Source organism: Aplidium turbinatum, chromosome 3 (genome assembly GCF_918807975.1).
Source record: "Aplidium turbinatum chromosome 3, kaAplTurb1.1, whole genome shotgun sequence".
In the NCBI taxonomy this organism is placed as follows: domain Eukaryota; kingdom Metazoa; phylum Chordata; class Ascidiacea; order Aplousobranchia; family Polyclinidae; genus Aplidium; species Aplidium turbinatum.
This window is the reverse complement of record NC_137474.1, coordinates 5,074,590-5,102,518: the sequence shown is the minus strand read 5'-3', so window position 1 is coordinate 5,102,518 and position 27,929 is coordinate 5,074,590. Positions and strand designations below refer to the sequence as shown.

General features: G+C 35.9%; 1 protein-coding gene across 1 annotated transcript in view; it reads left to right on the top strand.

Annotated features, from left to right (window-relative positions):
- The window catches only part of LOC145766099 (dynein axonemal heavy chain 3-like), a 135,389-nt gene that overhangs the window by 57,984 nt on the left and 49,476 nt on the right, over positions 1–27,929 (top strand). The gene's annotated exons all lie outside the window — the stretch shown is intronic.

Below are 27,929 nucleotides of genomic sequence, written 5' to 3'. Positions count from 1 at the left end.
AATCCAAATTGTGACGTCACAAGAATCGCAAGCGATTTCTGTGCCAGAGTGTCGAAGTGCTGAGTTTATTTTCTAACAAGAAATAGAAGCATAGACTTGTGTTTTTTTTTCAGTTTCTTGAAACTGTGGATATTAATAATTATAACTAAAGCAGATCAAAGCTGCAATGTTTTGCCAAATTCTAGCAAGACAAAAAAAGTTGTTTCCTTATAATCTGAAAGCAACTGCAACTGCAGATTTTTCAGTTCCCTAAATATTCAAATGCTAAAAAGAACAAAAGCTTGTAGCATTCGTTCAACAAATGTTACACTTAAATGTAATTTTCCACGTAACAATAGTGCATACATGCTGTGCAATATTTGTAGTTGTAGTTCAGCAACAGACTTAAAATTTGTGTGATTTCGTGTCATACACTTTTGTATTTTTCGTCATAACTTGTCCGTGATGAAGCCAAAGTATCAGCTGGAACAAGCGACATACCGATACAAATATGAACGGAAAAACGTTGAAGGTGTTTCAAAGCGTGCAGTAATATACAGTACAGTAATTGTTTGGATCTTAGGCCTTAGTTCAGTTCAGTTTAATTTATTTTGTTTTGTTGGCGAAAAAGAAAGAAAAAAAACAACAATGTACAAAAACACAATAAACACAAAATTCGCACAACAAGGATGGCAGCGAAAGACCATTGATGGCAGCGAAAGACCTTAGGCCACAGCGTTGACAGGAAAGTATCCAGGAGGCAATGTTGGACCCCGGCCCGGGATGATTTTAAGGACCGGTAAACTTTCTTAGTGCTTCGGGAATTTAAAGTAATCACCGCATACTCTTTGGATATTGTAACATTTTTCTTAGAAGTGTCTTGATTTCGACCTCAAGGATCTTTTAGGATCTCTTTGATACCCCTCCCTAATCATCTTCTCAATGGTCTTGCCTGAGGCTCATTCGTGTCGGTAACGAGCAAAGCCACCAGCCATTCCATACATACAAACAGAAAATACTTCTTATTTTCTATCTGGCTCAAAACATCACGGGTGGAGTGACAAAAAAGCTTATGCTTTTTATAATAAAGACAGATTCAAATTCAAAAAGAACCTTCTTTTTGCATCTGAGGTCACCGCAGATCACGTTGTTATATCCAGGTACAGCAGCCAATGGATTGTGTGCTTAGAAAGAATGTCAATAAGACATCTAAGAGCTGTATGAATACAGTAGCATATATTATATTTTTGTCAACGCAATGGGGTGTACTGAATCTTATCGGTTTTTCAAACAAGTCTTGTTAGTTGTCTCTACGAGTTACCAAATTTATTTGATTCAACAAAGTAATTTCTTTCCAATTGTAAATCTTTTATTATAAGCTACGTCCTCAAAATCACTCTTCTCGAGCAGTCCAGCGGGTCTCCATGTCACAGATTTGCTAACGTGAAGTTATTGAAGTTGTATTGGGGTGGTCTTCCAAGAACCGGGTTCTACAACAAATTGTATGATTATTATACCTATCTTTGTGTGCTTACTGAAAAGTTTGGGTGTTCATTAGGAACATTATCATTTCTAGCAGTACTTGCAGCCTTCATCTGACGAATTTTGCATTATTTGCATTCTTTTGCATTCTTGAACGGGTAAATAGTCTTTGTTGGTCAAGTAAAAATGCTTACCAGAGATTTTTTAGCTTTTCAAACACTTTTTGTGCAACTAAATAAACGATTGCTGAGCAGCTGGCTCCGTTTGGCATAACCTACACAGAACATGCTTCTTTTGAGTCTGCTGATATGAGGCTATTCACAATGCTTTCAGTGTACAAAGCAGGAAATGCCATGCAAAGATTTAATTTTAACCAATCTTCAGTTGCTTGACAAATAATGCTTTTACATTAAACCAACTTTGATGTAGCCTACAGTGGTGGAATAATGATTTTTTTTTTACCAATTAAACATTCAAAAATTTATTGAAGTTGCTATTACATTATGCTTCTGGGAAGCAGCTGACTCGATGACTGATATAATATTTTGCTGATTCCTGTCTGTTGTGGAATCTAGATTGCTATGGTGCTATTTTATTCTTATTGATTATTTATAATTGTACCATACTATTTTCGCAACATACGAAGTTAAAGTTTTCTCTCTCTTCATCAACTCTCATACAATCGTTAAATGATGATTCTTTTCGTCTAATGATGAGTAATATCCGCTTGACTTTCTTAACCGTACCTGTTACTGGCGTAGACCCTATGGTCTCGCCCTCTGCTAATTCAGCAATTTCACATAGAAGCAGTGACGCTAGAAACCTGAGATTTCTTGACTTTTACTTTTTTTTCTTGCCCCAACTTTTAATCCCGATTATGTTGGTATCGGATAATTGTGAAGTTCACAATAAACCTTTTGTCACAGCCAGTTATGAAATGCAAGAAATTTGCAGATATTCAATAGCTTGATTGACAGTTTACTGTTAGCGTGCGGTTTCATTTTGTGTTTGTCGGCGGCGCTAAAATTCCATTCTGTACCCAGGCAGCAAAATCCGTCATTTTCAATGTCGATTTTGCTGTCTGGGTAGGGAGTCGCGATCTGACGCGTTATGAGTCATTCTTTGCTGGCAGACAATAATTAGGAAGGTAATTTGTTATTTGCGCAAATTGCTTTGTAATAATAATAATAATAATGTTAGTTTTTATATAGCGCTGTTTCCATCGCAGAATGCGTTGCTTGTTGTAGTGCAAAAAGTGCATGGAATACTGTTTGCACAAAAACGGAAAAAAAAATTGATGAAATTCTGTGTTCAACGCAAGAAGACTTTCAAAATAAAATGTGAACTGAGAAATTTGACCAAGAAATGGCGAAAATAGTTCAAAAACTAAGTCTTTATCACCTTTTCTACCTAAAATACACAATCACGAATATATTTTGCGAAATAAATTGATTGAAGTGATAGATAAGGCTTTTGACCATCGGCTTACTTTTTCCCGTTGTTATTTGATATAAGCCGACGGAGTAATTATAGCAATAAGAAAGACGTAGACCTGATGGTCTCGGCTAGTAACTCTTGCCGCCAAAAGGAAGCAGTAACAGATACGGTTAAAGTTAGATAAAAGATTTGTATCTTGTGCAGCCTAAATAAAAAGAAACTAACTTTTTTAAGTTGACACAAATTAATCATATGTGAGAGTTAAACTCTATGGTTGTAGCCTACCCTTCTTTTGATTTTGCTGAATATCCAATTGAAAGCGATGCAAAGCTGTTGCAGACATGTAGCATAGCAGCAATAGGTTTCTATGCAAGAGCCCCTACTCTTGCGCTTCCTAATGTGCCATATGCAAGCAAAAACCTTTAGTGTTTTTGCAGTAAACAAATTCTCCTTTAAAATAGGTGCTTTAAACAGAAGCAAATTTTTATTAAGCATCATTAAATGGTTAATGAATTTTCACATCACATCTTTGTCAAAGTAAAGTTCTTGAAGTTGCACGAGACTGACCATCCAAGATGTGATTTTTAAAACTATTCGCATGATTATTATATCTTCCTGTGGTCTCGTTTTTATTTTAATTCTTTAAATGACCAAAGTAACACTTTAGTTTACTTTTGAAAAAAGTACATTACACTTCATGTAATTTTATACATCACAATAGTACTAGTACATATATGTTGTGAAATATTGACGATAATACTTCGCAAACAGACTTAAAATTTGCATGGTTTTATGTTAGAATCTGATTGATTCTTTTCTATTTCTCGTCATAACTTGTCCTCGATGAAAAAAGGTATCAGCTTTAACAAGCAACATACAACCACAAAAATGAAAGGGAAAGTGTCAAAAATAGGCTTTTAAAGCGTGCATAAATATAGTTGTTTGGATCATCCTCACTCAGCAAATCATCTGCAGACGTTGAATCAATGTAAAAAGTGATTGATTTGCTGGCTGCGTTTGGCCTAAGGCCAGTAGCGTTGACAGGGAGTTTCAGGGGATGTTTCTCATTGGTGCCGAGCATAAGCCAACTTCTCAACGGCACTACCAAATAATAATAATAATAATCATGCTTTTATTTGCGCCCATTGCAATAACATACAATCTAACTCTGCAATCACAGATGCGATACAACAGACGACAGGAAGCAGCGAAGTGACATATAGTCTTCGAGTCAGCTGCTCCCCTTATTTCGGCTTGCCATTAAGTGTCTTTGCCGAGACACAGCCGCGTGCTCTGGAGCGGTGTCGAACCCACGTCCTTTCGAACGTCGCGCAGACGTTCTCACCACTCGGCTATGCAGCCGACCTAAGGCTCATGCATATCGGTGTAGCGAGCAAAGCCACCAGGCATTTCATACGTACCGACAGGAAATATCTTTTGATTTCTCTCTGGGTCAAAAATCACCGGTGGAGTGTCAAAAAAGGTCATGCTTTTTACAGTATAATAAATGGCGGTTTAAATTCAGAAAAAATGGCACGAATTAGATATCTAAAAACTGTATATATACAGCAGCATACATCATATTTTTGTCAGCATAATGAGGTGTACTGTCTCTTACTGGTGTTTCACACAAGTCTTGTCAGTTGTCTCTTCGAGTCAGAAATCTTTGTTTTGATTTGATTCGACAAAGTCAGTAAACTTTTTATTATACGTCATTAAAATTGTCCTTCTTCAGCGGTTTAATGGTTTTCCATTTCACATCTTTGCTATTAATGTGAAGTTGTTGACGTTGTATTAGGATGGTCTTCCAAGAATCGAGTTCTAAAACAAATTATATGATTGTGATCTTCATGTGGTTACACTGCTATTTCCAACTTGAAATTTTCAAAGTACCTGTAACACTTCACTGAGCAAAACGAAGTTTCTAAGTCTTGCACACTCGCATGTATACATAATAACAATAATAATGTGTATTTTTTATAGCTTGGTAGTCTATACATTGCAAATATGTGTTGCTTTAAGCGCTTTTCAAAGCAGACAGTGTCAGCGTGCTTAGTACATTATTAGAGTAGAAATATCTTAAAAGTGTTAATTTATTATTATTTGATCTTGAAGTTTCTCGTGTTCTGGCGACTGCAAGCTGCTACAAGATATTGAAAGTAGAAACTTAATATATTTCTAACGTTTCGTCAGTAATCGCGACTATTTCTTTCAATCAGCTAGACCAGGGATGCTAAATAGTCATATTTACCCGACAGTCATAAAACAGCATTAAACAGAGACTTATTGGTCAAATTAAGATGCTGATCGTCGTCCATGCATAATAGGCTAATTAGAAAACGGCAGACTCAAGATAACCGCATGTATGGATGTAATGATTGATACCACAAAAAATATGTTTGCGCAAACAAAGTTAACCTGAATTGAGTTACGCTCAATTACTGTATATCCATCGTTTTTCTATACCTTTGAATTGGCCTCAAATACCCATCGAAATTGCTGTCATCTGTTGCTCCATCAAAATCCACGTAGCCGTCCGTTTCTGGGAAGTCGTGATTTCCTTCATATGGTGAACTAAAACAAGGAAATATACATTTTTAGCAGCAGAGATAGTGTTCATCCTATGAATTAGAAAGCAAAGACAAAAACATATAAATTTTTTTTTTGCTTTAGTAATGTTTTGTGCTCAACGTATTTTTTTTTATTGGAATATGTTTTGTGTGATATTGTGGTTTCACTTATCAGAAAAGTACTTTAATTCTAAGACGCCTAAAACTGAGGCACAGAGTTATAACTACAAAGGTCCAGCAAGTTACTTTAATCAGCTTTCTTCACGTAAGCAAAACCGAGTTTGGAAGAATATTTTTTTACTCTAGTAGAATGTGCTTTAAAAGGCAACTTACCTATAATAAGTTGGGTCTCTTTCGTATTCCGTCTTTGCGTAAGTCGAATTGTTGGTAGGGATGTTGTTGCTTAACTCTACAGTCGGACGTGTGGAATGGAGTTGAACAACCTCGTAACCAGCCTCTACATAAAAAGCTAACATTGTGCAATCATGAATCATCTAACCCGGGGTAGTACAAACCCTGCAGCAAAGTGTTCATGCGATTTAAAACCGATTGATCTAATCAATCAAAGGCGTATCCTACATTGCTTTGATTGCGTTTAATCAAATGTTTCCAGCCCTTTTTACTTTTTATTTAACCCTTGGTCAACTATCTAAAGTTGATTTTACTTTCATCAACATTTTTCAGATTATAGTTCAGGAACTTTAACTATTTAGAATACATACATTCTTAATACACAAAATGTAGCCTACTTTAGAAAACAAATTTACACCTCAGTTAATATGAAATTAAAACCTGAATTTTCACCTGAAAGCTTGTGAAAGTCTTCCGGGGATGATTGCGTGTGTTCTGAAGATAGACTTTTAGGCGGCAATGAAGCTCTGAAAAGTGAATTTAAAAAGTTACAACATGCTTATAGAGCAGAACTTCTTAAATGAGGGTCCATGGACCTCTGAGGTTCCATAATGACCTTCCGAAGAGGTCCACACAATTTTCTTATCGTTACAATTAGTATATAAGACCCAGGCACCTGGCTACGTTTTATGCCCTTAGCACTACGTTAATTTTGATTGTGCAAGTTCTAAGTCCACTTGAAGTTGATTATTCGTCTTAAAGTAACCCTTGTCCTGAGCATGTCCTGAACTTGATTTTTACGTCTTTTTGGTTGTTTGAGTATCTGCTGGAATCCACAGAGTTATCTGAGTAGGCTATTAGGCATGCTGCTTTGCAGACAGAAGCAAGTTGAGCGTTTAAAACTTCCAAATCGAGGGATAAATATCTTTGGGACATTCTTTGTAAAATCATCCAAAAATTTTTGAATTTTGTCACCATAGTCACAGATTTTTCATGAAACTGTACACAGTTGTAGAGGTTAATTTCTGAACAAAATAATACTAATTTGAGAAAAATTGGGTCAATGGTTTTAAAGTTATAGCCCTTTAAAAATGGAGAATTTTTGTTATCACTCAAGAATGAAATTTAAAACATAAATCCAATTACGCTTAAAATTACTACAACAAACATTGTTTTCACTTTATGAAAATGGAATTTGATCGACTTGTTGTTATTGCATCATAATTGTTATATGCAAATTTCAAGCAACTTTGATCACGGTTGAGTGATTCAACAGACATTTTTCCAAGTCTACGTTCCTGTAATCACTCATCCGTGACGCAACTTTAACCAATTGTAACAAAAAAGGCTATTTTTGGAATTTTTTGAGTAAAGTATGACATGAAAGGTTTTAACATAGGCTATCCTTTCCAAGGATAAAACTTTTTTCTTCCTTTGACCCTTTCTTTTTCCTTTAACTCATTCACCTGCAATAGTTTACTCACTTGCAGTATGTAGGCGACTGTTAGAACTGTAGTTGTAACAGCAGTTCAAATTTTTTGAAAATCCAGGGATTTTTAACTTTACTGGCTTTGCGTACAAACCATTTTAATCCGCTCCGATAGCTCAGTTGGCTAAGCGCCTGGCTGTTTGAACGGAAAAACTGCAAGATCAAGGGGCGCTGGTTCGACTCTCGGGATGTGCGCTTGAGGTCTGCTTTCCATTCAGCGGAATCTAGTGGATGGAATACTTCAAGCCAACAACACTTCAACAAATCGGAAACTTTACTTTGTTACGCGCGCCACGCGGTAATCAGTGATGGCTACACTTACAAATATATGCAAATGAGACAAAAAGTTCGTGGGAAAAAAATTCGCGACCGTACCTGCGTCAGTGGTTCAAAGCTTCTATGCGAAGGTGCCAAGATTAAGCTATCAAAGAAGTTTTCTCAGTTCAAGGATAAAGATTCCCGCAATCAATGCTTCCGTACCAAATTACAAAAAAACAGCTTTTTAAAAAATCACTAAACACAACTATAGTTACGAGTATAAATGAAACAAACTGTACTCGTGAATACAGTTTGTTCATTTACAGTACAGTACAGTTTTGAAACGACTCCTTTGGTTCACAATCCACCATCACCATCAGCCAATCATGCCACTGCTGGCAGATGGCCTCCACTTGTGTGTCGTAATTGTAAACATGGACAAATATAGGCGTATGTTCTTTACACCCAAAATGAATAACAACCTTACTCAAACGTGTTGTTTGAAAGAGCTCGTTCATTCTTAGCTTTCCTTTTCCTCCAAAAAAAGACAAAACCTCCGATTGCCACAATTGCAAACACTCCAAATGCAACTAAAAAAAAAAAAAAAAATTGAATTTTACCATACAAATCTTACCTGTAAAAAAAGGCTACCAAATCAATGATAATCTTGTATGATGTAAGCTTAGTTATAATTTCCAATGGGAAAGTTGTGAATAAATGCAAATTGGATTTTATCCAGTTTCTCTGGTAGCTTACTCTTTATTTCTTTGATTGTTTTAGATTATTGATAAATTCTATTAAGATCATTGATAAATTCAAGAAAATATATTCTATGAAAATGTGTTTAACTAACTTAATTATCTTGAAATTTGCAAGGCTGTAAACATGGCACTTCAGTCATCACTTGCGTTTAGCAACAAAAGATTACAATAATTTTAAAAAGCATTCTTACTAGAAATGCCAAGTTTGAAGCTCAAAAGTTGTGTAACTGGTGGTTGGAGTGAAGGTGGACATGTTTGATTTCTGATATACTGGTGATTAGGACAAGAAGTATCCGTGAACTGAATGTTCCATATACTCAGACAATCTCTTCGCGACACATCTGTGACATAACAATCAATCACACAACTTTGGTAGGGACTTTGTCTTGTAGTACCATAAACACAAAAAGCCTAGTAACAAAGCCAGATTTAACATATTTACTAAATGTGTAAATATTAGTAAACATCAGTGAGGTACGAGTATACAAAAAATGTTGAAAATTATGACGTGTTTTTGTTTAAAAATCATTATTTGTATCAGCGCTATATTTATGTTTTAAAACAATCTCAACTCTTTCTATCGATTCCTTTGGTAAAAATCTTACTTGTATCTGATGTTGAACAGTCTGTTAAGGTTTGCCATGTCCCCCAATTATGGCATGGAATGTTTTCATTGCATCTGTGTTGAAAATATATGATAATAACTACAGTTCGTTTTTCTGACTGTATTCCTGCCGTGTAATGTAGCTTATGTTGGTGAAAACTTACCAACATTTAGCTTTGCAATTTATAAAGACAAAAATTCATTATGATGATGATGAAAAAGCGCCTCATTTTTCTCGATGACACATTTCCGAAATTTCAAATCAGTTTGAGAACAAAATAATGTGTATGGTTTATGCCTAATGTTGCATTTTATAGAGATTTATTGTAGCAATGATAATACTCTTCCTCGTTTAGTCACTTACTACTAGCAAGCTTAGCTATGCATACTAGTAGGGAAGGGGGTAACTTTAATTTCAACTTTAGCCCTGATTTTAAGATACAACAGTAGTCTATACTCTAAGACCTCTAGTATGATTTTTTTGATGTTTTGTCCAAATTTTAAAGATAAGGTTTAGTCTATTTACGGCGGCTTAAATAGTCTATAACCACTTTCACACAAATTATTTGCGTTTACGTCACATTTTTGCGTATGCGCAAAAATGTGACATAATCGAAATAACCACTTTACAGTCAAACTGTTTACGACCGTCTTGCATCGCTTTTAACGTGTAGTAAACAATATTTAAACAGTAGTACAGTAGTAAACAATATTTACACTTAGTAAACAGTAGTAAACAATATTTAAACTTTAAATACTATAAACAAAAAAAGACGTGATAGCCTATTAGAAATCTTGAAATAATACTATTGCATTTTAAAATCAGGGCTGAAGTTGGGTTTGAAGAGAAGCCAATTACCCTCCCCCCTAATATTAATTATAATATTCTCACAACAAACGGAATAAAAGTTTTTTTATTACTCTCTAATATATAAACGTCTTCAAAAAAGGAATATTTCCAATTTTCAATATGTTTTGTTTATGTGCAAAATTTCTTTTTTGGGCTCGTTTTGCTTCAAAAATAAAATCGCTTTGTTTTAGTTCACAAAAATTAATTGTTTTGTTTTGACTTCATTTCGAAGACAATTCTTAAAAAAAAAGCTTTTCAACCGAACAAAATTCGCTTCAAACAGCCTTACCATAGATATGAAGTATTGCATTTACTCGAACAGAAGTTTAATTTACCTGCCCTGTGAGTTCTTGCAAAGCGTAATAGACAAGCATTCCTCTGTTTCTTTGCTTGAACTTGTGTCAAGAAGTGTGGTTTCATTTTCACATCTCCTGCAATCAGTAACAAAGCAGTTTATGCGATAAATGACAAATAGTTTACTGAACTGTTTAGTTATGTACGGTCAGTAGCGCTGACGGGGGGGGAGTCCAAGAGGTACTTTTGAACCTGGGCCCGGCATGATTTTAGGGGTCCTTAATCTTTATGGCCCGGAACTTTAAAACAACTCCAAGAATTCTATCAATTTAGTGAACTTTTCTTAAATTTGCCTCGATTTGGGACCCGATGATGTCGTTAGTATCAGGCCCAAAATATTCCCTCAACAGCCCTGTGTACGGTATTCCAAAGTACGGTAGGCGACATAAAAAGTGAGTTTTTTGACACAAAACTCGATCTTATCCAAACAGCAAATGTCGTTTTTTACACTGATCCAACGTCTGTAAATGTTGAATCGATGTAAAAAAACGACTGATTTGCTGTCTGAGTAGATTCATTGTTATTGAACAGAATTTCAGTTGCAAAATCTAAATAACCTTAACTTTAGCACGAATACCTTCTTGTACGTCTCCCTTTTTGTCCCGCACAAGTTGTGCTGCATTGTGACCACTCCGTCCAGCAGCTAGGCTTAGTGGGGTTCACAACCGGTTCACCTTAATACAGTTCGTTGTTATAATCGTCAGATAAGTGAGTTTTTCTGCTATATCGAAGTATTAAGTTTGTACAAGTTTTTGGTTTTGGTCTTTTTCAAATTTTACCTAGTAATAGTTGCTTACAATATTGTTTTGTATTCGCTCGGCTTAGGCGCTACTACGACCAAGGTTTGGTGCCAGTACCAAATTGTTTTCATCTAACAACAGTTACCTACATCTTAGATCTTCATCTTTATATTATACGCACGACTTGAACTATTGTGGTTTTGCCACTTTTTCTTTTGGTTTTGTTTATGTTATTGTTTTTTGCTTTCCAGCGAAGAAAAATAACATTGAATTGAATACAATGTCTAATGTGTCACATTTTGAAGTTTCTTGTTCACTGTTTCAAATTGTTGCTAACTGTTAATTTTCTAAACGTTACATTTTTTCGTCTTTTCCTGCGCACGCCAAAGAATTGAAGGTGTTGTCAGTTTAATAGGTAGTCATGGCCACCTAAAGATACGGCCTGATTTGTCACATTTTGCAGAAATTTCCAGGTTTTTCTAACTTTGGGCGCACGTTTAAATAAATTTTTCTAAAAATTAGATTTTTACGCTTTCTTCATTCTTTTCCCCAGATGACACAATAAGTTTTAACATCCTCACATGTTGAAAAACAAAGAAAATTTGATTTTGTAAATTTTAGTCAGACTGTTAATTTTCAATAACAGTCTGATTTTGCGTTTTTCAACTTACTTTTTCTCATTTGCTATTGCTTCCACAAGGCAAAAAAAAAGTTTTTTGTCATTAGGCGACAGCAAAAAGTAAAAACATCTCAAAAAATGTCAGTCAAGCTCTAGCAGTAGCTGCAATCACAATCTGCAAAATGTGACAAATCAGGCCGCATCTCCAGGTGGCCATGAGGTAGTAAAAGAAAATGTGATTTTTAGCGGATTTCAGTCAAACAGTTAGCAACCGTTGGTGAAATGTGACAAATCAGGGCCAAACAGTGTCTTCAGGTGGCCGTGGCTCATAGCCAACAAACGTCCTTCAGACAGTTCCATTCATCTGATCTATCTAGCAGCTAACCTCTACAATTGAGATCCCAACACCTCGCAGAGAATCCCATGATTTCAATAATTCTCTCAGCTTCAATAGCTTAGTACAGCGTGGTCCAACTACTTTTAACTTACGGGCCACTTTACAAAAACGTGACAACATGCGGGCCATTTCCAATAAAATGATAGTGAGTGCGTAATCAAAATTGTTAAAGTTGTTAAAAGTCGAAATTGTTAAAATTAATAGCAAATTGAAATTTATTTCAAAGCTCTATCAGTGAGATGCCTGTGGTCGAGGTTTCTCTGATACTATCGTTTCTACATCAATTTCAATGTTAGTGGTAGCAAGTCGGAGACTATCTTCCAGTGTTTCGTCTATCGTTGGATTTCTGTTTTTAGACTTGACTTGCTGAATTCTAGAAAATGTACTCTCACACATGTATGTGCTTCCAAACATTGAGTGCATTTTTAATGCAAAAATTTTCAGTTTGGGAAATCTATCCTTGCTGACTAATTTCCAGAAGCACTCTGAGGTTTCATTTTGCCCCTGCAAATTTAGGTTTAACACATTCATGTGCATTGTCATGTCTGTAAGGAAAGCAAGATTGCACAGGAAGTTTAGGCACATAAGGTACATATCAGCCTTTAACACTAGGTATATATCAGCCTTTAAGAAGCCCAGTTGTACTGACGAGACCTGATAGGTTGAAACAGTATAGGCCCTGCTGTCTACAACTTTGAATTAAATTTTTGACACTTTTTGTCCAAATGCTATACTTGTTTTAATTAAAATTACTTTCTGTAACATAAATACAAATTAAATCAATACTAGCGGTGGGATGGCTCAACGGATAAGGCGTTGGCTTTCCAATTATGCAAACCTGGTTCGACTCCCGGCTTCAGCTGGTTGTTGAAAAACACCGCTCACCTCTACCCAGGGTGTAATAAATTGGGTGGGCGTAGTTGCTGAAGTAAAGGCGGCCGAGAGAAAGGAACTGGCCACCCTACTCTCCTTAGTGCCGAAGGCTTAGTACAATAAGAACCTTATCTTCTCATACCCGACACTTGAATCAAGTATGGGACCCCCCTTTACCCTTTACCTTTTTACTTTAAATCAATACTGTGAAAGCTCACGGGCCGCACGCGGCCCGCGGGCCTGTAGTTGGACCACACTGGCTTAGTATATCAACAGGATTACTCGTAACCAGTGGCGTAGCCAGAAAAAAAAATTGGGGCGGACCAAATATTTAATGAATTGAAGAGAACGACAAAGTGTTTGACTTAAACCACCGGCGCCTGATGTGCAGTGGCGTATCCTGGTGGGTTGAGCAGGAAAGCAACAAAAGTGGTGGAGGTAGAGCGTGCCGAAGGCACGCGTATTCTAGGGGGGTCCGGGGGCATGCTCCCCCGGAAATTTTTTTGCAAAATTACACTCAAATAATGGATTATAGCGCTTTCTGGAAACACTTTTAGAGTAATATTTGTATGAAATTTATTAGCAGATAAACAGCTATTAACTTATTAAAGGTAGCTCTTAAACACGAACGGGCAAAAACTGCAGCTAAAATTAGAGAACACCAAAAACTCAGCTACACAAAAACTCATTAACTACACAAAAACCCAACAGAGTAAGCCATTCTGAAATTGCTTCCACAAATTAGTTAAAAGAAACGTAAATCGCGTAAATTTTGCGCCATTTACGATTTGCAAAATTTATTGGTGTCCTTCTGTGTGTCTAAAACAAGTCCTTGGAGATGTTAATAGCCAGATGTCTCGGAAAACGTTATAAATTTCTACAAATTTTATTATATTTTCAACAAAGGGCTCAACTTCGGAATCCAAAGTTTGAAAATTTGGGGGGGGGCATGGCCCCTTTCGCCCCCCTGGCTATGCCTATGCTCGTAACCAAAGTATGCCTTTCGTTTTTCACTTAAATTTAGTTGTCTGTGTTCAGTTCTGTTTTACTGAATTAAATTTCTCAGTGAAAAAATTGGTTTTGTTTTGAAGTAAAACCAGTTACAATGCTTTGTTTCATTTGAAATCGCTTCTCAAAGTAAAAGTTCATCACAAATAATCGTTATGATTTACATAAAAAGTAGTTTAAAAAAGCAAATCGAACAACCCCATTCTTTATCAGACTAATCTCATAAACCATGCAGCGTTTCTTAACATTCTAAGAATAAAAATAATTGAATATAATTTGGTGTTAATAATAAGATTAAAACATGGTAAATGGTAAGGTAGGCTACATGGTAATCAAGGTAAAGGTTGCAGATTTACAGTTGCAACCATGTACCAGCTATGCGAGTAAATTGCAATGTTTACTTGAAGTAGTGGCTTGCATTGGACTGGAAGTTAGATCTGGAATTTCTTCGACAGCTGGTATTCGCATTAAATTGCAGTTATGGTTATCACAACATCGTCGTCTGCATGAACTGAATACAAGGTTGTTTCAAATGTCGCTTAAAATTGAAAACATTGCCTTGCGCATGAACATGAACAATCAAATGAAGTATTTACGAAGAAAGTTTTTAAAACTAGAAGATCAACATACCGCACATTGGTTTTGTTTGAAAACACAAATTATATCAGCTAAAAAAATGCAAAAATTCTAGCATACTAAGGAATTTGAACAGTTATTGAAGTTGGTAATAATAAATAATTACAAATACAAGTACTATAAGATACAGCTCAAGGAAGAAAACTTCTATCAGTTTGTATCAACTGTTTAGTACCTAAATAAAAAGTTCATAGTTGGTACTACGCCAAATGCACAGTCGAATATTTTGCAAAGTATGCTAAAACACCTTTTTCTTGCTAAAAACACATTAAACTGATAAAACTGATATAAATAATTTTAAAGATTTTAAAGTAGTAAACTAAACTGTAGATATATGTAAGTGCTCGAGTGTCAAATTCTACATTTTATAATGTTAAATATTGGTTAATGGTGTTTATTATTACAATCAGTGATATTTGTTGATATATTATCCAATTTATTGTAGCCTACTTTAGTAAGAAGATGTTATGTTTTCGGAAAATACAAACAACTTACGTTAAGGTCAAGTTTTGAATATGAAATCGTGATTCGTTCTCGGATAGGTCTTGAACCAACCGCATGCAATCTCCTTCGCAGCGCACTGAATTAACGCAAGCAAGGACCAAAATCTCAACTGAATCATTGAAAAACCAATCAACCAGTTATAAACTATGTTTTCCGTGACGTTTTTTTGTTTGTTTGTCGTATCCAGGCTTACACCCGGTGGTTGAAGATTTAGATTAAGTGGACGGGAAGGCAAGGAAGCCAATCTTCGTGTCCACCTTCAGGCATGCTTTTGAATGTCCTGCCAAAGACACAGCCGCATGCTCTTGAGCGGTGTCGAACCGGCACCCTTTCGATTGCCGTTCCAGGGCTCTCACCACTCGGCTATGCATCCGACTCCGTGACGTGAAAAGGCGTGAAAAGGCAATTAGCAGAAAGTAAATTAGCCTAAGTAAACCTTTCGCTGTCGGCAGCGTGGACTAGCTGGTTAGGTTTAGGAAAGTATAGTCGTTTCGATGGCGTATGTTCGATCCCCACCGCTACCATTATTCTTTTTTCTTTCGTAGTTACCAAAGTTCAAAGCAATGATTATCTCTGGATGAGTACTAGATAGATCCAGGGATAGGTCACCAAAGGCGACAGCCACTTCCACGTCAGAGACAACGTAGATTATGATTAGGTTTCAGTGGCAGCAGTGGCAAAATTTATTCATGTTAAAGTCGCTATCTTAAAAAATACTTTAAAATTCCAGGATTTGGGATCGGGATTTTCGGGATCTCATCCTTACGAGCGACGTGTGTGCGTGGTAAAACTATCTATGGCGTTTCAAGTACACACACATAGGCTACAATAGAATGCAAAACTTAACCGAGGCAACAAATTTTAAAAGTACAGCAATAGTTTTCTCCATTGCAAGCAAATTTTACAATCAGTACCGATTGTGTTCTTATGCCTGCGTAAACCAATGGGGACAAGGCTGGTAAAAATGTTGGCAGACCGTAAAAATGATACAAAGCGGAAAGAGTACTAAAAGATCTTGGTTAGTTTTGAATCTTTGTTCTCGGACTGAAAAAGCCTCTGAAATGTAATACCTGGAAGTTTCGTATCCTTGTAGTGCAGAAGCTTGAACCATGTTCGGTAACCGAGATCGGCAGAGTGAAGTTTCCGATTGTCGACTTGTTGTCTGAATTATTCAAACCACGGAGAGCTGTTCTTGAAATGCGTTGCTCAAGCGCACATTCCGAGAGTCAAACCGGCGCCGCTTGGTGTTGTTTCTTTGCGCACAAAGTGGGGTCCTATGATCAGAAGAGAGATAAATAAACTATAGGCTACCATAAAGTATTACAAACACAAAAAAAAAAATTACAAGTTTCAATAAAACTAATTCTACTTACTAGTAACATTGCGATGAACACCAGTTGCTTCACCACGAACACACATATGTTTTTCGTTTAGACATACCATCGAAAGCACGGTATTGGTATCAACGGATATATATGTAGAATTTATTACGGCACCCCTGTTACATACTAGACAGCTTGTCTGCATAAAATTATGCCAAGTGTACAGTACAACAAAGTATTTAATACTATTCATTTTGACTATTTCTTTCCCTTTGAAATTAAACAGTAAAAAGGTCAATCTAAAATCGTCATTCTCTTCTATTTACACTGGAAAATAACTCGTAGGTATGCAATACAAACGCAAAATATTAACCCAGTGGTAACACAGTAGTTGGTGTTTTCTCCTTTGGTGCTACAAAACCTTGGTTTGCAGCCTGATAGGGTCATGCCACTGGCTTTCCAGGCAGTAAAAATTGTATTCTTTTGTGCAAAACTCAACTAGTATTAGTTGGAATAACATTGTGGTCACACTGTAAATATGATACAATGCTGAAAAAAGTATCGTCGTTAAAACTCTTCACTATTGTTATCACCTGTGAGAGTACCCCATCAAAGTTTCACGGGTCACATGTGGGCCACAGGCCGTATGCTGTGCCGCCTGTTTTAAAATTTAAATAACTGATCGTACACGGCATTTTTAACATTATTTTGCAAATTGACTTGGACAAATTAATTTTTTCCATTCTAAGCATTTGAAAACAAATCAGCTTGTACTGTAGATTAGACAAGAGTTTTAAAATTACATACAGCTTTATCGCTATCTTAGTAATCTTTTATTACCACATCTATAAATCTGAAAACACCATTGAATGAGTTCTCCACGACTAAGGTAGCTGCCAGGCTTATGTCTGTCCAAAATTCATTCTGCTCATGAAAACACTGATCTTCGGTAGCATATAAACGTTCAAGCATTTCTTCACTAAACGCATCTAATTAAATACTTTAGTTACTAAAGTATCATTGGATCGTTTTATGACTATGTTTATGTTTACGTCATAAACGGTTCGAAGCGGCTGCACGCACTCAACAGTAGTCTGGGCAGGGCTGGCGCAAGACAATAACAAATTATCATGTTGCAGATCGTGATTTCAGATATTGAATCCTCTTCACTACAACTGCATAATTTTAGCACTCTTCAGTACAACTGCATAATTTTTGTACTCTTCAGTACAACTGATTGATTTAACTTTCCACATCAAGTTTGAGATCTCACGTGCAGTTGCAAACCTCTTCAATTTTGAGAAGCCTATCGCTTTATCAGGAGAGCTTTATACAAAATTGAGTTCCTGTGAAATTTTAGTCACAACCATCAAGAAAGAGTAATAGCGATAAAAATAACACTAGTCAATAGCCTACACATTTTGTTGCCAAAAACGTTTCAACTGTTTTAGGGTATTTGGATGACTACCTTTCACGACTTAATTCTAGTATTTTGTTTTTTTCTTTGAGACATTCAATTGTTTCAAAAGGGTGTGAAGGATAAGCTGATTTTATTTTGGTATTCTCTTTATGCTGCAGCTTTGATAAGCTGTGTCAGTTGTTTGGCATATGTCCATACAAAGGATCTTTCATGTTTGATGCGAGATCGTGAACGAAAGCAACCATGGTTACAGGGAGTGCACTACAGGAAGGTTATCTTCCAAGTTAGATTCACCCAAAATTAAAAAAATTAACTAACTTAAACAGCTGCAGTAAAGGATAGATTTTTGAAATGCAAAAGCGGCTGACGTCACATATTACTTTTTCTGACAATTTTATAAACTATCAAGCACATTAATCGATCATTTAGTACCAACATTAATCGATTTTTCAAAGTTTTGGAATGTGAAGTGATAAATCAGTAACTTTTAAGACTCCAATGATAATGAGTTACCACACATGCCCTGACACATCACTTCCCTAACTTATTTGCTTTGGTTTCAAGCATGTCACAACGTACGCGTTTTGTCACAGGCTATTTAAGATGCTTTCATTGTTCAAGGCAGGAAATACCATGCAATACAATTTACTTTTAAGTTGCTTGAAAGACAAGGCTTTAACAAGCTAAATTGCATTCACCGTGGTAGAACAAAGATTTTTTTACCAACTAAACATTCAGAAATTTATTGATGTTGCTATTAGCTTCTGGCTTCAGCAACTCTGATACAATCGCTAAGTGACCACTCCCTTCATCTATGAATGATCAATACCCATTCAGCGCTCTTAAAGTTAGATAAAACATCTTTGCATAGGCTTAGCAAAAATCAATTACTCTTTTTAAATAGACACAAAAATTAATTCTAGGTCAGAGTTAAAATTCAACTTCTTTAATACCGGGTTTCTGTTGTTATAGCCATCCTTTTTTAGTTTCCTTGAATGACCAGTTGAAAGCGGTTATAGGCAAATTGTTCGTAAGCAATTGTTCGTAAAACAATTGTTCGTAAACTGTTTTTCGTAAAATGAAATCCATAAAACAATTCTTCGTAAAGCGTTTCTTCGTATACATCAAATTTTAACTGCATGCACGAAAAAATGCTTTAGGAAGAATTGTTTTACGAAGAATTAATTTTACGAAGAATTGTTTTACGAACAATTGCTTACGAACAATTGCTTTACGAACAACTGCTTACGAACAATTTGTCGGACACCATTGAAAGCGATGCAAAGCTATTACCGATATGTAGCCTACTGTAGGCTATTGTAGTATCGCAGCATAGCAGCAATACAAACTTCAAACATGTTTCGACATTTCAATGGAAGAACCCTTTACTCTTTCGCTTCACATTGCGGTATCCAAGCAAAAACCCTCAGTGTTTTTGCAGTAAAAAAAGTCTTTAAGATATCTGCTTCAAATAAAGGTAATTCTTCATATGTGGTAAACTTTTATTAAGCATTATTAAAACTAGTATTAAACGGTTTATGAGTTGCCACGTCGCATCTTTGTTAAAGTAAAGTTCTTGAAGTTGCACGAGACTGACCTTCCAAGATGTGATTTCTAAAAATATTTGCATGATTATCATTATCTTTCTGTGGTCACATTTTTATTTTGATTCTTCAATTGACCAAAGTAACACTTTAGCTACTACTTGCTCATGTTTTATATGGTCACACGCAGAAGGTTTTTCAAAACTGTTTTTCAAGTGCAGCAATGCTTTTTCATTTTTCATAAGATTACCTAATAATAATAGTAATAATTTCACAAAAACACAAGGCTAGTTTATGTGAAGTAGTTACGTTGACAAAAGCCTATTTACTTAATACTGTATACCTTTCAATTGGCCTCAAGTATCCTTCGAAGGTTGCGTCTTCTACTGCTCCATCAAAATCCACGTAGCCACTTATTCCTCTAGGGTTGCTACTTTCTTCATAACTTGGACTGTGACAATTAAAATAGTAATCGTAGACCTGTTCTTTTACGTTTACCAGCCACGTATTGTCCTTGTATACGAAAGTACACTGCTTTGGTGATCTCTTTCTAGTATTGTAGCTTCATTTCGTTTTCAGTTAGTTTGATTTCAATTAATTGCAAATAATAAGATTAGGATTCAATTTCTTGACGATGGCTAGATGCGTATAGCCGAAAAGGTTTGTATTTCTTTTTCATTTGTACTTTTTCATTTGTACCATGATAAGTAGCCTAGAGTTGCTTAGTTTGTTCGCTTATCTTTCAACAAAGTAACGTTTTTTACCAAAATTGTACCTAAAAAAGGGAAGTCTAGTATTAAATTATGAACAGAAAAAGTTCACAAAATCGTTTTACAGTTGTTTTTACATAAGTTTAACATAAACAAACATTAAAATAGACGTTTTATCATTTTGCATCGTTATCATCTTAAAAGCATCAAACCATTTACTCTCAAATGGCACTTCATTCGTACATTTAACTTACTTGTTATTTGCATTTCTTTCGTAGGTTGTCATTGCGTAAGGTGAACTGTTTGCAGCGAAGTTGTTGCTCAAATTTTCAGTTGGGAGCACCGAGGGAAATTGAACAACTTCGTAATCATAACCTTAAATATAAACCAGTAGCATTACTCAAAAATTATCTCAACATATTTGTAAAAACTAATACAATAACCTACCCCGACTGGATAATAAATGCAAATTTTCTCTGAGATTTTTATTATCTTATTTTACATTGATTTGAAACAAAAATTATTTTAATCGTGCTTCCATCTGCTTAAAATGTGTAGTTTTACTTGGTAAGGTGTGAGAAAGATTTTCTGGAGTTGATTGCGGGTTGTCTAAAGATGTTCTGGAAGGCGGTGTTGAATTTCTGGAAAGTAAATTAAAAAATAACACAAGATGCTACTTATGTTTAAGATTGCCTACTTGAACAAACGCCACTTTCTTTTTTGTTTTTGTCACAATCATTTAGTGATTTAACTTTCTTGCAGTAGTTCGTTTGTCGGAATTTCTAAACTTTTTATTATGTAAATTCAATAATTCTTATCTTTAAAAAATTTAGTGGTATCAAGAGCTAAATTTATTGCTCATGTTTCGTAAAACACCAAAAGAGGATCATTTTTTGTGGAAAGTAGGCTACAAAACTTGACTGTGTCTATGATTGTTCATCTTCGGTACATTTTGTGAAATGATTTCAGCTATACCTGTTTAGAACACTTATGATATATAAGTCTTATGATGTGATTTAAACAAAAAGTAGGCTTATATAAGAATGGATGAACATGAATCCCCAGTTTGTAGGCCCAATCAAACTTCACAAAAGAAATTTGTTTGTAGCCTAAACTAGAATTGTAGACAGAGGAAAACACAAATTTTGAATGAGGACTTATATCTAGCACCAGTGATGTACGCGCATACAAAAAATATTGACGCCGTCAGCGTTAACGCAAACGTTCGAAAAACCATACGCTGTATGCGTCAACGCAACTTGTAAAAAAAGTTGGCGGCGTCAGCGTCAGCGCATACACTAGCGTAAACTAATTTTGTTTGCTAGGTGCCAAATATTCACGGTATAAACCACTCGAAACAAACAAGTTTTATTTTGAATTTCCACGAAGAAACACAAGCATCTGAAAGTGTTCATCTGACATTTTGCTGTGTTTTGGTTCCAATATGTCTTTGCCCATTGAAAACATTCTTTCAACTGCAGCGCTGGAAGGTATTGGCGTGTTGTAGCGAAAAAAAAATACATTAAAAAGTATGCGTTGACGCTATGCGCTAAAAAACCGCGAAAACTTTACGGCGTAGCTTCAAGCGCAAACTATCCAAAAAATGTGGCCGTAAGCGTTAGCGTAAACAAAATGTCTACGCCGCAAGTATGCGGCGTAGAATTTGCGGCGTATACGTACATCTCTGTTAGCACAGTCCCACGACTAAAGTGAACTGCAGCCTTACCGAAATGTGTTGTTGCTGTTTGAGAGAGTTTGCTCATATTTATTTTTCTTCTTCCTCCAAAGTAAGACATAACCTCCGATCACTACAATGACAAGCACCCCAGCTCCAACTGAGATAATAAAAAGAGTTTCAAGTTTTTCTAACATGGCGCATAATCCCGTATGGTGTAAAGTTAGTTGCAGTGAGCAAAGTAAAAGTTCTAAGTCTATACGTTTAAATCTTCTGTCAACTCATTACATCAACAACAACAACATTTTGAAACAAAATGACAAGCAGTTTTGATAGTATAGTTACTCGAAATGCCAAGTCTGAAGCTTAAAAGTTGTGTAACAGGTAGTTGAAGTGAAGGTGGACATGTTTGATTTCTGATATACTGGTGATCAGGACAAGAAGTATCCGTGAACTGAATGTTCCATATACTCAGACAATCTCTTCGCGACACATCTGTGACGTAACAATTAATTATAAGTTTTCTGTCATTCACTGAATAGAAGAGCAGAAATATTCTAGTTGTTTCTGTCATTGTTTTAAATCGTAAATATAACAACTTCAACTATTTTTACAAATGTTTGGTAAAGATCTTACTTGTATCAGATGTTGAACAATCTGTTAACGTTTGCCATGTCCCCCAATTACTGCATGGGATGTTTTCATTGCATCTGTGTTGTAAATGTATTGTACTAATAACAACTACAAGTAGTTTTTCAGTGCATTTAATTTCATCCTGTGCAATGCAGCTCATGTTGGTCAAAAAGTTATCAAGTGAGCCAATATAAAAATTGTATTTTTGACCGTACACATGCTGTATAACATAGCCTCGAAATCTTACCATCGTCCAACTCATCGTGCTGTTCTGATCAAAAAATAAAGAGTCTAAGATGTATTGTAGATACTAAACTCTTGTTTAGAAAACGTTTCGAAAACTGTACTGTCTTCATCTTCAGTGCTATAAATTTGCTGAACATTTATAGCATGAAGATGAAGCCAGTAGTTTTCGAAACGTTTGCTAAACAAGAGCTTAAAATGAGTTTAGCATCTTCATTTTTTTATCAGATTAACCAGGCGTTCCAACCCGTCTGCCCTTAAACGTGTTTTGTTGTGGAGAAATATCTTTCTGTGGCTGTTGTAGCGATTATCCTTATGAGTGTAGACTACCCAAGCCGTGTTGTCAGTAAGCAATGAATATGATCCGATGAACACAATATAATACACCTAGTCGAAAGCATACATCTACTATTTCTACTTTACATGTCTGCTGATCTGTTGCATGACACATTAGATGAACATTGCTCTGTTTCTGGAATTCTTCTAAAAAGTGTGACTTCATCTCCACATCTCCTGTAATTAGTAACAAAATCTTATCTATAATTGTTATAAACTGTAATTTGTTAATTTGCCTGTCATAGAAAAAATTTACAACCCAATTGCAGATTTATAAATTTGACATTGAACTAATATGCTTTTTGATTGAAAGTTATTATTACCACAACCAGATGTAGGCATCTGCTACTTTAAAAGTAGCGCGTTATTGCTACCACTACTCGGATCAAAAGTACCTCACGCTCCCGCTACGTTTAGGCGCTACTGTTGGCTTGAGTTGACACTGGAAAGCTCTATTCAAGAACCTTGTGAAGTTAAATTACCTTGAAAACGAATGATGTCACGTTTCATTGTTACGTTTCACGTTGTCACGTTTCACGTTGTCACGTTTCACGTTGTCACGTTTCACGTTGTCACGTTTCACGTTGTCACGTTTCACGTTGTCACGTTTCACGTTGTCACGTTTCACGTTGTCACGTTTTCAGATGTCACGTTTCAATACCATATTTGCTAGCACTACCATTTCAAAGTCGTTGTGAAATTTCATTCTTATGCAATTGTTTTCGTCAAAATTCTTTAAAATCGATTCATTTTATCTACTTTAAATTGAAAAGTAGCGGGTAGCGGAAGTATGATTGGTACAAATGTAGCGACCATTCGCTACCGCTACATTGGGTAAAAAACAGTCGCTACTGCTTCCATCAACAAACATGTAATACCGCTATCGCTACCAAAAAAGCAGCGGCGCTACAAAAGTAGCGAGCTACTACTCACCTTTGACAAAAACAGAATAACAAGGGTTAGTTAAATAACTTGACATGAATACCTTCTTGTACGACTTCCTCTTTGTCCTCCACAAGATTTGCTACACTGTGACCACTCCGTCCAGCAGCTAGACCTAGTGGGGTTCACAACTGATTCATTTTCACAAGGTTCGTTGTTGCAGTCTTCGATAAAAGTGATTTTTTCAGCTTCTAAAACCAAATAGGCTACTAAATTTGTAAAAGTTGATAGTGTTGGTCGAGTTTAAATCTCATCTTAAACTTGGTCATGGTTTTACATTGTTATGTCTAAGCTGCTATGTCGAGTGGTTGATATTTTCATGTAAGGAAAGAGAAGGATGCCGATCTTCTTTTTTACGTTTACTTATGTCATTATGTGTCTTGTTAATGGACATTCACATACTTTCGAGTAATACCGAACCGGCATTCTTTCGAACATCTAACATATGCTTCCACCACTAAGCTTTGTAACTAAAACAAATTGAAAAAGCCCGTAGTTACAATGCTTAGTTTCACTTTTTACTTTTACGCTAAAAAATCAGGATCACTATACTCCATTATAGGGTGATAGATGTTTGGCAGCACTGCTAAAATTATCTTACCTCCGTTGCAAAGACGACTAAGGCTGTTCATATAAAAACATGTTGAGCTTCTATTTCTTTGTCCATTACCACAAGATGAAGAACAGACGGAGACAGACCATGGACTCCACATGGGACATACTTGGTCATTGCAAGGTTCCGAAATGCTGCTGATAGCTGTCACGTTTAAGTTCGACCCTTGACAATTATATGAAATGCGTCTTTGCCACACTGCAGATAAAAATTTGCATTGCAGCTTCAACTGTGTAAACATATTTTTTAATAAACTAACTCATTAAAAAGCAACTCATTTTTTGTATTGCATCTAAGTTAATGTCCAGTAGTTGAAAATTTAGATCAAGCCGACGGAAAAAATATCATCAATCCCAATGTTCCACGACGAACCCGTAGCATCAGGCTAGAACAGGTCGTTAGTATCTATATTTGTGAAATAAACAACGATGGTTGCTTAAAGCGAAACTCAATTTATTGCAAAAACAAGTTTGTTAGGATAATATTTTGGCTACACAAGTAGGTTAATTGCTATTTTCTACCTGGTTCTTCAAAGCATCGTCGGTATCGCATTCTTGTGCCACTTCCACAAGTTCTCGAACATCGTGTTGGTTCCCCAACGTTTACCCAACTGCTGGTGCAAGTTTCTGCGTCGTAACAGCGACGAATAATAGTTTTTATACATTGGTCATTGCACTGTATGGAGTCAAACTTAGAAGCATCATAGCAATTGCCTTGGCCACATGCTTCTCCTTGTTGTAACGTTTCCTAAAATACAATCGAAAAAAACTTTTTAAGACAAAATAAATTCACTGCTGCCACCTTGTGTTCGTATTTACCTTAAATTTTTAACAAATTGATCCTTCATATTTATAATTAAAGTTTGTGACAACAAATGTCATGAAAAAAAGTATATATTTGAACCAGAGACATTTATAATTACATACATACCAAACAACGAGACTAAACTTGCTTTACCTGTACAAGTACATAGTCTATGATTACACTTTTCTGTAGACTGCGTGGCCGAGTAGTAAGAGTGCCAGGAAAACGTTCAGAAGAACGTCAGTTAGACACCGCTCCAGAGCACTCGTCTGTGTTCCGAAAAGACACTCAAAGACATGCTAAATTAGGAGTCAAAAGACCCGATGACTCGACAATTGCTTCCAGCTGTTGCATTGCAATTCCAATGCAGTTTATGTTGTCACAATGAAAGCAATGCTGTTGAGAGACAAACAACGACAACTTATTGAACAACATTCGAAAGTCGTTGAATCAACACCGCTCCAGAGCATGCCGCTGTGTTTTGACTAGTCACTCTTGACATGTTACAGTGGGAGAAAAAAATTCGATGACGGTGTTTCGTGGCTTCTACCTGTCTCTTATATTACATATGTAATGATATTACGCCCTGTATGATGTCACAATAGAAGCAAATAAAATTATCATTATTATTATTATGAGTTCTTGTTAAAGACGACGGAGCCGCATATTCTGTTGTTTGATATTCCTGGTTTAAGGTTTCAACGGCTCACCTCTGCTTCACAGAAGGTTGTGCAAGGGAATCCCGTTATATATTCAATAAATGGTTCGTCTTGCCCCACACACAACAACGATGAATTTATCATTACTCCAAAGCTCGAGCATCTTTGGCGCCTAATCCAAGTACAATCCAAGTCTGGACCGGGATCGCATTCTGTCCATGCACTCCATCCCAAAAAATCAGTAGCCCCAACTTTTGTACCCATTACGCTTAAGAAAATAACGATACAATGGACGAAAAATCTCCGTTTCATTTGTCTGTTCACAAGCATTTTTAAAATAACTACGTTTTGCTTTCACACATTTCTAAAAATAATAAACATTTTTCAAAGTCTCTAAGGATCACGTTCATCCTACATACAAAACAAGTTTAATTGGAGTGAAATACCGGGATAATAGAAAGAACTGTGCATGAACGCCAAAGATGGGAACCGGCATGATACACGAAGAAGACTTACATTGATGCTATGGTTACTACGGCAAATTGCTTACTGACGTTATCCACTTGTAAACTGGAGACGAAACATTTTCTGAGAAACGTAGAATGCTGCTTAGGCGTGTTATTGTACAAACTGGTTGTGGCAACGATAATAATTTTTTTATTATATCTGTTTGAGAAATTGAGGCAACATCCTCATTGTTTGGAAAAGAACAGTTTGCCCCATCGGTCCCACAATCGGCCATTTTGAGAAATATTCTTTTTCTATCCATACTGTTGACATCTGAAACTCCCTGGTATCACCAACCATTCTTCTTACATCAATAATTCTAAAGAACTTCTCTGTCAACCATTGTTATTTCTTATATTTTCCACAGGCCTTTTTTTATCCTATAGCTAAAGTTTACTTTTGTGTCTTATAATTAGTATTTTGCCGCCATTTATTGCATATTTGAGCTGGTTTCTTTTCCTTTCACATGCGCAACCTGAGATAAATATCTCGAGTACAAATAAATACTGCGAAAAATGATTTACTAAGGGGCAAAATATCGCGCTGTCCCTTCGGTGTCCATGTCCCATCGGTCCCACACCTCCCCCTATAATTAATCTTATTAAAATTCTTAGAAATACGAACTCATATAACTTGGTCTTTTATGCTGAAATAAACCGTAGCGAATAGAACGTTCTGAACTTGGGTAAAATGTATGGAGTTTCTGTATACTAAGTCAGTAAAAAATTGTAAAATCTGCATTGAAAAAGAAATACTACGAGTAGACCAAATAGCGATAAGGTGAATTAAAACAGACAATTGTTAACGCAAACTTTAATCAGTTGAATTTCATATTTCAAAAAAAGTTATAATTACCACTGAACCCGAACTCCGGGTTGCAACTATTTTGTTTACTCAAATAAAAGTCAGTTGAGTCCATAGATTTGAGAGCTTCCTATCTGTTGTACACTGAATGAAATGTTTCCTTATCCTGACAGTTTTTTTCCACACACCTCTACCTCTTTGCATTGCTAGCATTGTATCCCAATACGCAACCGTGTTATGACAAACATAAGCTACAATATATGGTGATTTTCAAAGAATCTACAGGTAAAATTCTTAATGCTGAGCATAGTTTTCATACCATCACAAAATGACTATTTCAAAACAAAAATTTTGAACACTTTCACACTAAATTTAATATTTTGTTAAACTGCTCAAAGCAGTTTTCATTTGATTTAAATTTGGAAATATTATTCGCACGAAATCCATGCTTTCTTCCGATGTTTGGTTGCGTTTTGCATATCTGCATTACTAAGAATTCATTGAAACAAGTCATAGGCTTAGTCGTGACCAAATAAAGCGGGTTGTTGTATATTAGAGTTGGGCTGTTTAGTTTTATGCGTTCATGCATTTAGATAAACTGATTAAAACAATTGTTGTGAATACGGATTGACGCGTAATAGAATCTCAGCTCAAGAGGTTAATTTGGATAAAGACAAGTCACGTAAAAATCTTCTTGCTTTATAGCCTAATCTTTTGAACTGTCTCTTCGGATTGCTTATCTTATTAGCAACTTCATTATGTGGTTGGTTTGAGTGTATTGCGGTGATGGCTTGTTTATTTGTGT